The following is a 14,450-nucleotide window of genomic DNA, read 5'->3' on the forward strand; positions in this document are numbered from 1 at the left end:
TATCTCTCTATATCTTTCCCCTTCTCTCTGTCTGTCTCTCCCTCACTCTCTCCTTTTATCTCTTCTTCTCATCTCTCTGACTCCATGTCTTTTATCTTTGTCTCTCTCTTTCATACTTCTCATTTCTTTCTATTTGTCTCTATCTCCTCTGACTCTCTCTTCCTCCATCCCTTCCTCTTTTTTTTTTTTTTTTGCCTCTCTCAATTTCCATTTCTCTGTCTCTGTGTATCTGTAGCTGTCTTTCTTTCTGTCTCTATCTCCCTTGTCTCTCTCTGTTTGTCTCCTGTCTCTGTGTCTATCTGTCCATCTATCCCTCTCACAGTAATACAAAGCATTGGCGTGAAGAAAGCCAAATGAATGATGGGAAAATCTCTCATCCCATCATCATATGGTAACCTTATGTGCCAAAGTCCCAAAGAAGAAGTGATCAAATTGGGATTGGAATCCAGATCCTCTGAATCCAGTTCCATAATTGAAAATGCCATATCTCCACAATCCAAACCTGTTTGGCCCAAATGGCCCAGCCAGTGGTAGTCGTTATGAGATAATTGGGTTGGCTGCAGAAAGCAAGACCAGATGAAGTGTAGGGAATTTGCAGTGATTGGACCCAGCACAGACAAGACTTTCATCCAAGAGTTGGGTGATGCTTTTGGAGCCGCTCTAGAACTGGGCCCACCAATGTTATGTGTGGTACAGGGGGAGGGGGAGAGATGGACTCAATGGCAATTCCACAGAAAAGCCAAAGGGACTTCTGCCTTCCCCTATTTTCTCCCAGGGCTGACACCACCAACAAGAGACTGGAGAAAGAGAGGTAGAATGAGCCCAGTTTGAAGGCCCCTCTGGGTCTTTCTAAGGGGCCAGCTCTGGGCTTCTGATGCTTGGGGGGGGCAGAGACATTTTACCCTAGCCCTACCTGGCTGATTCTTCCTTTTTCTCCCAGCTATTAGTCTCCCCCATTCTCCCACTGACCATGTATTTACCTTGGGTCTGTTCTCCACCATCTATTTGTTGTCTACAGTAGACCCTAAACTCCTGGGGTACAGGAACTGATCCATTTTGGTCTTTTCCCCTTAGCTCAGAACTTGACTCAAAGTAGGTGTTGAATAGGTTTCTGTTGATTTATTGATTGATTGAAATCAGTCTTAATGCAGTGTCTTTCATTACCCCCAAATCTAATGATCCTATGGCTGAGACATCTCCCCTCCATCTCTGGTCCATGCGCTGGTCTGACTGGGAGATGAGAGGCACTAATACAAGGGCTTGGGTGGATAACACTCCTCAGGGCTCCAAGAATCAGCCCGCCGAGCTCCTGCCCCTCAAAAATGGTCCTCATTTCCCAACTGCAGGTCTCAAATCACCTCAGAAATGACTGCAATTGCCACATTTCTCATTAGTTAATTAGTCTGAGTCCCCTCAACAATTTACAAAAACTGGAAAAATCACTTTTCCATTGGGCTGTTTTCTCCCTTGCCTTCTCAACCAGGTGAGTTTAAATTGTTACTGGCCATATCTTATGGCAACACAAACAACACTGAAGGAGCCAGGTGACTGGTTGTGAGAATCCCAACCAGAACCACAGCTGTGATCTGGGAAAGCAGGAGAAAGAGCCCTTGTTGGTCCGAAGTCCTCTCCCTGATTGTGACCTGGCAGCTCTCCTCTTTTGGATGGAGATGGGAGAGGTCTTCTCAGGAGTCTTGTTCTCCTTTTCCTTGGACACGTAGATTTCAGGATCTTCTCTGCTCTGAACGAATCGTCGCAGGACAGAAAGAAGGCATTTCCTCTGGGAAACTCCTCGAACTGTGGCTTTCCCACACCATTTCACTGAATAAGATTTAACTCAGCCCATTGTTGTCAGGAAGAAAAGACAGTTGAACTCACTCGGTTCCCCTCTAATGTCTGTTAAAGTCAGTTTTCTCCAAGTGTCCATCCTGGCTCTCGCCAAGATGACAGTAACTGCTCTAATTTCTTCACACTCTCAGAGACGGCACTTAACTGTCTGAGACTCTCACAGAATTGTTCGCCATGCGCTTAACTGTCCAAGTCTCTTCAGGAAAGGTCTATTAGCCTCTTCTCAGTGTCCCAAATTGAGAGAGTAGCAGCAGAATGTAGCGTCTCTGGGTCAGGCGGCTGGAAGCTGGGGTCATGTGGCGGCTCGGCTCAGGTGCTCTGGTTCCCCTGCTGCGACATCTCTTCCTGAGGGGCTGCCGCCATCGCCTTGGGTCCTCACCTCATTGTTGGGGGCAGGCAGTGACTGACAGCCCCAGTTCCACTGAACTATTTCACACTAGGCAGCTTTTAGAGATGGGCGTTTCCTTTGGCCACAGGACAAGAAGAACCGTCTCTGCTCCATCCCCCCTGCCCAGCCTCCCAATGCACCTTCTCTCTGGGCCTGACACTTAGCACGGTTCCCACATGGTACCCATCCCACTGAGCTGTCCATGCTGCAGCGTGAGTGCGAAGGGCTGGCCAATTAAGGAGCCCGGCTCTCCAGGAGCGCTCTTTGCTCCTCATGCTTTGATGCTGAAGTGGCTGCAAAGCCCCCAGGTCAGATCTCCAGGGCTCTCCTTCCCCATCTTCCCAAACTCCTAGCTAGTGAATCCCTGAACGAAGTCGGAAGAGAATGAATCTGAAGAGGTCACTGACGATGGCCGGCCATGTGCAGACCGCTTTCTTTGCCAGGGCCGCGGGCCGAGCAGACCAATTTCAGGAGGTCTGTGCTTGCTCCCATCTCTCCCACGCCTTCTCTTACAGAGCTTCAGCCGGATTGGTTCCTTCCCAGCGGGGCTGATCTTGGCCACCCCTGCCCCATTTTATGAGTAAGGAGAACATTCCTTTCACGTGGAAGGGAGTTCTCTCTGGTACAAGAGTCCTCCAAAATTCCGTTCCTTTTTCCCTTTTCATCGCACATTATTCTCCAGGCCTTGGGCCTTGCAGCCAAGCTGATCGCTTGGCTGACCCTCACCCTAATTCTAGTTCTCCTTTTGTCTCCATGCTTTTGCCTGCCTATAATGCACCCCCTCTTCCCTTCTGTCTCTGCTCCTCCCCTGCCCCAATCCCGCCGGCTCTCTGGGCCCCTGGATCACTAGGAACAGAGGAGACTCAATCAGAGACCTAGATCCCAGTCGGCCCCCATACCTCTCTAGCTTTTCTGGGGATTAGCCTGAAGGCTTCTACAGAGGATACTAGGTGCTCCAATCTGCCAGTCTGAGCGGACTTGCAGCTTTAGAGAAGTCAGGGCGTGGCCGAGCATCTTCAACCAATCCCAACTTATTTCCCCTACAATATCACTGCGCTCAGTCACAGGCTTTTCAGGACATACACATTAACTGCTGACTTTCGCCTTCACTTGGTCTAAGCCCGGTCATTGGCTGATTCAGAAGATGTGTCTCACCTGGATAAGGTATTAGAGTATCCTGACCCTGGGTAGGTTATTAACTCCATCTGCCCCCACTAAAACCGAGGCAAGATCTGCAATAGCCGTTTAGTGATCAAGATGTCCTAAGCAGACCCAGAGCAGATTATGTTTTTCTTCCCCTCCCAAATCCCCAGGGAGATGGGTCAGGAGCCCTGGGGTTGGTCTTTCTGCTGGGCGGATGTCAACCTTCGTCAAAGAGTGAGGGGAGTGGTGCCCACTTGGCCCTCTGCTGAAACTTGGTGTCCAAGGGCGGCAGTGCCCGTCCTCAGGACAGCTGAGAACGCCTTTTTGGCCACAGTAAAGGCATCTTGGGGACTGCCGGAGGAAGTTATATAATGTCTTAGAGGTAAGAGGCAATGCTGATACCAGAATAGGATGCGTTGGTAGGAGAGAGGGACAGGAGAGCAAGAAGCCTAACCAGGAGACGCTGGAGTACTCGGGGTAGGGGGATGAGAGTCTGAACTAGACAGAGGGCTGGGTGGGCCAGAGCAGGGGGCATGGAGGGAAGGTGTAACACGGTTGATGCGCAAAATGACTGATGAAGATGGGGATGAAGAGCTGAGGAGGACTCTGGGGAGGAGGGGACTAGGCTACTAGGGGAAAGTAGGAAGTTCAGAGAATAGGAGGGTTGGGAGGGGGGAAACAAGGTTCGGTGTGAGGCATGCTGAGTTTGACCCACTGTGGGGGCATCCGGCAGAGAGCTCCAACAGGCAATTAGGGACGTCTCAGCCTGGAGATGGGGAGTGGGACTACGGATGGAGGAGGGGGCTGAGGAGGCCACAGAGACAGGGCTGAGAAGTCAGGAGACAGCCATGGGGATCCACAGAGGATAGAGGAGGGTCTATGGGGCAGCAGAGGGGAAGGGAAGACGAGAACCGGGAGAGATCAGTGTCTCGGAGGAGGGAGGACTTAGGACAAGGGAGTAGTCAACAGAGCCTTTTTTTTTATATTAATTTTATAATTATAATTTTTTTGACAGTATATATGCATGAGTAATTTTTTTATAACATTATCCCTTGTATCCATTTTTCCAAAATTTCCCCTCCCTCCCTCTACTCCCTCCCTTAGATGACAAGCAATCCCATACATGTTACATGTGTTACAGTATAACCTAGATACAATATATGTGTGTAAATCCAATTTTCTTGTGGCACGTTAAGTATTAGATTCCGAAGGTGTAAGTAACCTGGGTAGATAAACAGTAGTGCTAACAACTTACATTCATTTCCCAGAGTTCCTTCTCTGGGTGTGGTTGTTTCTGTCCATCATTGATCAGCTGGAAGTGAGTTGGATCTTCTCTATGTTGAAGATTTCCACTTCCATCAGCATACATCCTCATACAGTATCATTGTTGAAGTGTATAATGATCCCCTGGTTCTTCTCGTTTCACTCAGCATCAGTTGATTTAAGTCTCTCCAGGCCTCTCTGTATTCCTCCTGCTGGTCATTTCTTACAGAACAATAATATTCCATAGCCTTCATATACCATAATTTGCCCAACCATTCTTCAATGGATGGGCATCCATTCAACTTCCAGTTTCTGGCCACTACGAAAAGGGCTGCCACAAACATTTTGGCACCTGCAGATCCCTTTCCCCTCTTTAGTATTTCTTTGGGATATAAGCCCAGTAGTAGCGCTGCTGGGTCAAAGGGTCTGCACAGTTTGATAACTTTTGGGGCATAGTTCCAAATAGAGCCAGATGTCTTAGAGAAGTCCAGGAGGATGAGAACAGCAGGGACTGACTGGTGATGTTAACTCCATGCGGAGGGCTAACTTCTTGGTGTGGAATAGCTGAATAAAGCCTTCTGGGAGGATTGTGGGCTGCAAGGACCCGGTACCATAAGATCAGCACGGTTTTATTGTTCTCTCTGTTAATTGTCAAACAAATAGAACCCATCCTTTGCCCCTCTCCTTTTTCCATTTCTAGCTTCCTAATTGAATTATCTGCTAACTAGGAGAGGTTGGGGACTAGAGCTGTGGTGTGATTGAGCCAGGAACTCCCCAGAGGAATTTTCACCTTCTTCATGGAGGTCAACACTTCTCGTTAAGCGACTTGTGTGTGAGAGTGTAGGCAGTTTGTGTAAGAGTTAAGACTCAAAGCAGGTCTTCCTGTTATCGCCTACCCAGGACTGTTGTGACCCATAAAAATATGAAGGTGGTCTCGGGGTGCACTGAGAGAACAAGAGCTGCAAGGCCCAAAAGATCATCGGCCTGCCCCCTTTGTCCTGGTCAGCCCAGATCTAGCAGTTCAGGGCACCGCTACTGGGTAAGGACATTAATGTACTGGAGAATGTCCAGAGAACTGGAGATGTTAAGCGGGCAGGGGGCAGGGGTCTTTCCTTTGAACATATGAAGGATTTTCAGCTGGAGAATGTTTGAGCTTCTTCCCTTTGGCCTGGGAGAACAGAAGCAAGAAAAAGTAGATGGAAGTTGTAAAAGGCAGATTTAGATTTCTTAATGACAAAACAAATGAATTACACTAACAATTAGGGGGACATGGACTGCCAGAGTGTGTGTGTTGGGAGGACGGGGACAGCAGGACTTTCCCTCATTGCAGGCTGGCTGGTCAGCTTATGGGCCACATTGGGTGAGGCTTCTTTGGAGCCTCGTTGGTTATATTATATGGTTGTTAAAGTCCCTTTGTGTCTATCACCTGAAGATGCTCAGCTTAAGAAATAGAAGGGGGGAGAATGAATAGCAGCTGCCTCTACATTTTTTATAATAATAGCTTTTTCTTTTTCAAATGCATACAAGATCATTTTCAATATCCCCCCTTGAAAAACCTTGTGTTCTGAAATTTTCTCGCTTCCTCTGTCCCTCCCTCCTCCCCTAGACAGCAAGTGATCCAATGTAGGTTAAATATGTGCAATTCTCCTAAACATATTTCCACATTTATCATGCTGCTCAGGAAAAATCAGATCAAAAGGGGAAAAAAATGGAAGGAACATAACAAACAACCAAACAGCAACAATAAAAAAACAGACGATACCATGTTGTGATCCACTTTCAGTCCCCACAGAGAGCATCACAAGACTATTGGAACTGACCCAAATCACCTCATCGTTGAAAAGAGTCAAATCTATCACAGCTGATCGTCACTTAATCTTGTGCTGTGTACAATGTTCTCCTGGTCGTGCTTACTTCCCTCAACATCAGTTCACATAAGTCTCTCCAGGCCTCTTTGAAATCAACCTGCTCGTCATTTCTTATAGAGCAATAATATTCCATAATATCCATAAACCATGACTTAGTCAGCCATTCTCTAACTGATGGGCAGCCACTCAAGTTTGCAGTTCTTTGCACTACCAAAAGGGCTGCTACAAATCTTTTTGTATATGTGATTCCTTTCTCCTTTTTATGATCTCTTTGGGATAGAGACTCAATAGATACACTGCTGGATCAAAGGACACACACAGCTTGAGAGCCCTTTGGGTATAATTCTAAATTGCTCTCCAGAATGGTTGGATCGGTTCCCAATTCCATGAACAATGTATTACTAGCTCAGTTTTTCCACATTCCCTACAACATTCAGCATTATCTTTTCCTGTCATCTTAGCCTATTTGAGAGGTGTGAGGTGGTACCTCAGAGTTGTCTTAATTTACATTTCTTTAATCAATAATGATTTAGAGCATTTTTTTCATAACTAGAAGTGGTTTTAATTTCTCTGTTTCTAATTTAATCAATGGGTTCTTTGTCTAAAAATTGTTCATATCATATGACCATTTATCAGCTGGAGAATGGATTGTACTTATAAATTTAAGTCAAATATATATTTTAGAAATGAAGCCTTTATCAGAACACTTGGATATAAAATTTCCCCCCCCCAGTTTTTTGCTTCCCTTCTTATCTTGGCTACATTGATTTTGTTATACAAAATCTTTTTAGTTTACTATAATCAAAATTATCCATTTTGAATGTTATAATATTCTCTAGTTCTTTGGTGACAAATTCCTTCCTTTTCCACAGGATCTGAGAAGTAGACTGTCCCTTGTTCTCCTAATTTGCTTGTAGTATCACTCTATGTCTAAATAATTACCCCATTTTGACTTTCACTTGATATAGGGTGTTAGGAGTTGGTCACTGCCTAGTTTCTGCCATGTTATTTTCCAGTTTTCCCAATAATTTTTGTCAAATATGATTTCTTATTCCAGAAGCTGGAATCTTTGGGTTTATCAGACATTAGATTACTATAATCATTGACTATTGTTGAGAACTTAACCTATTCCACCAATGCACTACCCCATTTCTTAACCAGTACCAAACAATTTTGATGACCAATGCTTTGCAATGTAGTTTTAGATCTGTTATAGCTGGGCTATCTTTGTTTATCTTTTTTCATTCATTCCCTTGAAATTCTTAATGTCTTTATATTTCTAGAGAGTTATCATTTGGAAGAGATATTTGCTTTCTCCTCCTCGGTTTCAAAGGACAGTACTGGGAACAATGGACAAAAGAAGCAGCATGATGTAGCCAAGGAGGTAATATAGATTTAGCTACTGGAAAGCCAAACCAAATCAAACCACACATTTTCCAATAAAGAGAACTAGCAAAAATCAAACTGGTCTTGAGACAAAGCAGACTCCTTCAAATGCAGGGGAATGAGGAAAAATTCCAAGATCCTTCCTGGGAGATGCTGAGCTAGAGACAGGCTAGATAGCTATTACTAGAAGTTCCTTTCCCTGTGATTTGATGTGGGGAAGAGGCTAAATAAACCTATTTGGAAAGGAAAAGGGACATTTGCAACATGACCATGAAAAGCTATGGGTGAGTTGAAATTTCACTTTACATCTGTGCCAAAAATGTATCCAACTTAGCATACCCTTTGATCCAGCAGTGTTACTACTGGGCTTATATCCCAAAGATATCTTAAAGGAGGGAAAACATGTGCAAAAATGTTCATCGCAGCCCTCTTTGTAGTGGCTAGAAACTGGAAACTGAGTGGATGCCCATCAGTTGGACAATGGCTGAATAAATTGTGATATATAAATGTTATGGAATATTAAATGACCAGCAGGATGAATACAGAGAGGCTTGGAGAGACTTATATGAACTGATGCTGAGTGAAAGGAGCAGAACCAGGAGATCATTATATACTTCAATAACAATACTGTATGATGATCAATTCTGATGATGAGATGATTGAGCCAGTTCCAATGATGTTGTGATGAAGAGAACCATCTACACTCAGAGAGAGGACTGTGGGAACTGAGTGTGGATCACAACATAGCCTTTTCACTCTTTTTGCTGTTGTTTGCTTACATTTTGTGTTCTTTCTTATTTTTTTTCCTTTTTGATCTGATTTTTATTGTGCAGTTTGATAATTGTGGAAATATGTATAGGAGAATTGCCCATGTTTAATATATATATGTGTATATATATATATATACATATATATATATATACATATATATATTAAATTAATTACTTGTTATCTAGGGGAGGGGGTGGGAAAAAGGGAGGAAAGAATCTAGAACACAAGGTTTTGCAATGGTGAATGTTGAAAATTTTCCATGCATATATTTTGAAAATAAAAAGCTTTAATTAAAAAAAGAAAGAAAAAAATAAAAATAATGACTTAAAAAAGGTATCCAACTTAGTTCTCTATCTAAGTCAATCTAAGGACAAATGATAACCTCTGGTAGGACCTGCCTTAATGGGGACCCAACTGGAACTGGCTTATTGGGCAACACAGTGCCTTCTTTTTTTCCCCTCTTTTTCTTTTCTTTTCTTTTCTTCCCTTACTAAAGAAAAGTAAATTTTAATTGTTGGCACCTCACTAGATATCTAGGATTTAGGGGATAGATTTCTTTCTTCAGAACCAAACCTTAAACCCAAATTATTTTAGTTTTCATTGATTGGTCAGCAATAGATCCCAGCCCAAGCCTCACTTGGTTATTGTTTAGGGTTTGATGGTTCAGAGTGAATATAAATAGTAATTGTTTCTGTTTTGACCAGAAACCCTGAGGTCCCTCTTCCAGACCGATTTTTTCCACCCACTTCTCTGCCTCATTTCTTAGATTTAATCACTGATTGGGCATTTCCTCAGTCACACTGAGATGTATTAAAGACCTTAGCTTAAAACATCCAAGGTCTCCCATTGTATCCAGGGCCATTTCCAGTCATTCTCCCAGATAGTTCTGATGTCATTCTCCTTTTCAAGAATGAACGACAATAATTTAATATGATTGAGTCACTCACTGATCCATGCCTCATGGGCTCAGAGAAATAAAAATAAAAGTAAAGGAAGACAAAAAAACAGCCTTCTTTCATTAAACAGGTATGGCCCAATATGTGGTTCCTTTGTGCTTTTGGGGGCCCAGTTAATGTTCATAAAATGAAAGAATCATTTCATGTTTAAGCTGGAATAATTCTGTAATGATATAAACTGATATTAATATGGCCATGATATCAGAGAATAGCATAGAAACTCAGAGTTGGAATCTAGTCCAGAACATATTATGGCCCACTCCCATGCCCCATTTCTGCTGCATGGCTTGTAGTGAGTAAACTCATCCCTTTCTGAAGCAGCTCATTCTACTTGGGGACAATTCAAATTAGGAAGGCATTTTCCTTCCCATGAAACCTTGCTCTTTTCCAGTTTCATTCATTGCTCTTATTCTTTCCTTTGAAATAAAGAAAAAAAAAAAAAAAACAAAGCCTCATTCTTCCATATGTCTTCCTAAAGTCTTTTCTTCTGCAGATAACATGTCCCCAAATTCTTCCATTGGTCTTCCCATGGCGTGATCATGACATGCTCCCCATCTTAATGGCCTTCCTCTGGCTGCACTTCAGCTAATCAATGGCTTTTCACTTATTTGACACTAAAACACAACCTAATAGTCTGCCTATGGTTTCACTCATCACCTCTTTACTAAGAGAAACCATGTTTTAATTTGACAAAATTTACTTTTACTCTTTCAAGTGCCACTTTATAAGATTGATTCATGCTTGCTTCTCAATTCACGAAAACTCTCATATTGCTTCTGATGATCTGATTACACATACACACATAGTACATGTGTGCATGCATAATGTATAATATGTTTATGTATATGTATGCATACATATGTATGTGTAATGACTATGATTTCCCACTTTATACTTGAGATAGTGATTTTTTTAGAGAGAGTGCAAGGTGTGACATTTATTCCTACTAAATTTCTTCTCATTACATATAGCCAAATCTTTTAACCCATTGAGAACATTTTGGTATTTTTGATGTCATGTAAGGCAATTGCTATTCCTAAGGAAAGAGAAGATGGAAGAAATACTGATTGAGCATTTATTATGTGCCAGGAACTGTGCTAATTGCTTTATACTTTATGCTTTCCACTTTCTCATTTGATTCTTAAACATTCTGACTTTACCCAAATCATTGACTACAAAATAATAATAATAATAATGATAATAATAATAATAATAATAATAATAATAATAATAATAATAATAATAATAATAGGACCAGTACAGGGTCAAGTGCAGATCTCTGGCACAAAGTTTCTTTCTCTGTTTTGGCTCTCCCTGATTTAGGAATAAATACTATATTAGTGTCATAGAAGGAATTTGTACTCCTTCTTTACCTATTTTCCCAAATAGTTTACAAAGTATTGCAACTAATTGCTCTTTAAATATTTGGTAGAATTCACTTGTGAACCCATCTGGCCCTAGAGATTTTTTCTTAGGGAGTTCATTAATGGCTTGTTCAATTTCTTTTTCTGAAATGGGACTATTTAAGTAATTTATTTCCTCTTCTCTTTATCTGGGCAATTTATATTTTTTGTAAATATTCGTCCATTTTGGTTAGATTGTCAGACTTGCTGCCATATGGTTGTGCAACATAACTCTTAATTATTTCTTTAATTTCTTTTTCATTGGTGGTAAATTTACACTTCATTTTTGATGCTGGCTATTTGCTTTTTCTTTCCTTTTTCTAATCAAATTAACCAAAGCTTTATCTATTTTGTTGTGTTTTTTTTTTTCATAAAGCTGATTCTTAACTTTATTTATTAGTTCAATAGTTTCCTTCATTTCGAATTTGTTAATCTCTCCTTTGAGTTTCAGAATTTCTAATATGGTATTTAATTGGAGGTTTTAATTTATTCTTTTTCTAGCATTTTTGTTGCATGCTCAATTCATCGATCTCTTTTCTCTTTTATTCATATAGCTATTTAGATATATTTATTTATTCATGTAGCTATTTAGAGATATAATTTTTCTCCTAAGAACTTTGGCTACAACCCATAGGTTTTGGCATGTTGTCACATTATTGTCATTCTCTTGGATGAAAGTGTGGATTGATTTTGTGATTTGTTGTTTGACCCACTCATTTTTTAGAATTATCTTTCTCTGTCTCTTTATTGAATATAATTTTATTGCATTGTGGTCTGAAAAGGAAGCATTTACCTTTTCTGCCTTTCTGTATTTGATAGTGAGGTTTTTAAGCCCTAACACATGGTCAATTTTTGTGTAAGTGTCATGTACTGATAAGAAAAAGATGTATTCCTTTTTGTCCCTATTTAACTTTTTCCAGAGGCCTATCATATCTAGGTTTTCTAGGACTCTATTAAATAAACTCCCTAATTTCTTTCTTGATTGTTTTGTGGTTAGATTTGTTTGATTCTGAGAGGGGAAGGTTGAGGTCCTTCACTAATATAGTTTTGCTGTCCATTTCTTCCTTAATATCCTCTCTAGGAATATGTCTGCTCTATAACTTAGGGCATATACATCTAGTATTGTTACTATATCATTGTTTATGATACCCTTTATCAAGATGTATTTTCCTACCTTATCTCTTTTACTAAAATCTGTTTTTAATTTTGTTTTGTGTGAGATGAAAACTGCTACCTGGGGTAAAGTCTCCACCAGAGACTTTCAATGTTCTCTCTTTTTCTGCTCTTTTTTTTTTTTTTTTTTTTTTTTTTTTCTCTGTTCTTGAAGGAAGAATTGGTCTTTCTCCTTGTCAAGATCAATCTCTCATACCATGTTCCTTCACTCTACCTCCTCCTATCTCTTCCCATAGCTTACTTCTTCCATCATTTCCTCTGTCTCTCTGATCTTGATTTGAGATACACACACACACACACACACACACACACACACACACACACACACATTATTTTGTCCAGACTTTTAGCAAAAACTGTCAAGGCAGCACTGTTGCTGCTTCATATTCTAATAGTTTCTTAAGCCTTTCAATCTGCTCTCGCACTCTGAGGTCCTTGTTTGCCCTTTGTCACTGAAAGCACCAAGGACATCAGGAAGGTGATGATGCTATGACATGCAAGTGAATTGGATTTAAGTGATACAAACTCCTCAGCTTTACTTTCTCCTCCAGGGCTATCTGGGCCAAGTAGCAAGATAAAGATAAGGAAGATTGGAAGTGTCTCCAGTGCAGTGGGGAAACCTTGGTCTTTTTATACTAAGACTTTTTCCGGGTCTCAGTTTGTCTGAAGGAAGGGCATTAAGTGATTAAGGCTAGGTAAGAAATGAGGCCTAGAATGGCCTTTATCCAAGTAAAAAATATTCTGTGAGGGAAGACCTAAGGGTCTCTGGCCAGAACAGAAATAGTTATAGAAATAGAAACACTCATTCTGAGCTATCAAAACCCAAACAATGACCAACTCTATTATGTGAATGAAACTTCTATTCCCACTGTTGCCAATAAACTCCTCAGTGTGAAAACTAATGGCCTTAACTCTCTGTTCTATGCTTTTCCTGAATCATTTGATACTGGTAATGCTTAATTCTAGATGTATTCCCCTCCTTGAATTTTGGAAACCTTTAGGTCTCCTCGTTCTTTTTTCTTTGTCATCATATATGTTCTACTCTTTATGGGCGGGTGAGCCAATGGCCCTCTCATAACTTCCTAAAATATTCTCCCAGTTAATTTCATTAGTTTTCATGGATTCAGTTATCTTCTCTATTCAGATGGTTTCCAAATATACATAATCATTTTTCACCTCACTCATCAAAGACCCGTATGATGTAAACTGTGTCCTCTTTAATCTTTGGGAGAAGGGTTGGAAAGGAATCTTCCAAAAGGGACACAATTTATATCACATATGACCAACTTTTTAAAAATTAATTTTATAATTATAAAAAAAAATTTTGACAGTAAATATGCATGAGTATTTTTTAAAATAACATTATCCCTTGTATTCATTTTTCCAATTTTCCCCTCCCTCCCTCTACTCCCTCCCCTAGATGACAGGCAATCCCATATATTTTACATGTGCTACAATATAACCTAGATACAATATATGTGTGTAAATCCAATTTTCTTGTTGCACGTTAAGAATTGTATTCTGAAGGTATAAGTAACCTGGGTAGATAGACAGTAGTGCTAACAGTTTACATTTAATTTCCAGTGTTCCTTCTCTGGGTGTAGTTGTTTCTGTCCATCATGGATCAGCTGGAAGTGAGTTGGATCTTCTTTATGTTTAAGATTTCCACTTCCATAAGAATACATCTTCATACAGCACTGAAGTGTACAGTGATCTTCTGGTTCTATTCATTTCACTCAGCATCAGTTGATGTAAGTCTCTCCAAGCCTCTCTGTATTCCTCCTGCTGGTCATTTCTTACAGAGCAATAATATTCCATAACTTTCATATACCATAATTTACCCAACCATTCTCCAATGGATGGACATCCATTCATCTTCCAGTTTCTAGCCACTATGAAAAGAGCTGCCACAAACATTTTGGCACATACAGGTCCCTTTCCCCTCTTTAGTATTTCCTTGGGATATAAGCCCAGTAGTAGCACTGATGAATCAAAGGGTATGCACAGTTTGATGACTTTTTGAGCATAGTTCCAGATTGCTCTTCAGAATGGCTGGATTCTTTCACAACTCCACCAACAATGTATCAGTGTCCCAGTTTTCCCACATCCCCTCCAACATTCATCCTTATTTGTTCCTGTCATCTTAGCCAATCTGACAGGTGTGTAATGGTATCTCAGAGTTGTCTTAATTTGCATTTCTCTGATCAGTAGAGATTTGGAACACTCTTTCATATGAGTGGATATAATTTCT

Source organism: Sminthopsis crassicaudata, chromosome 1 (assembly GCF_048593235.1).
Source record: "Sminthopsis crassicaudata isolate SCR6 chromosome 1, ASM4859323v1, whole genome shotgun sequence".
Lineage (NCBI taxonomy): Eukaryota > Metazoa > Chordata > Mammalia > Dasyuromorphia > Dasyuridae > Sminthopsis > Sminthopsis crassicaudata.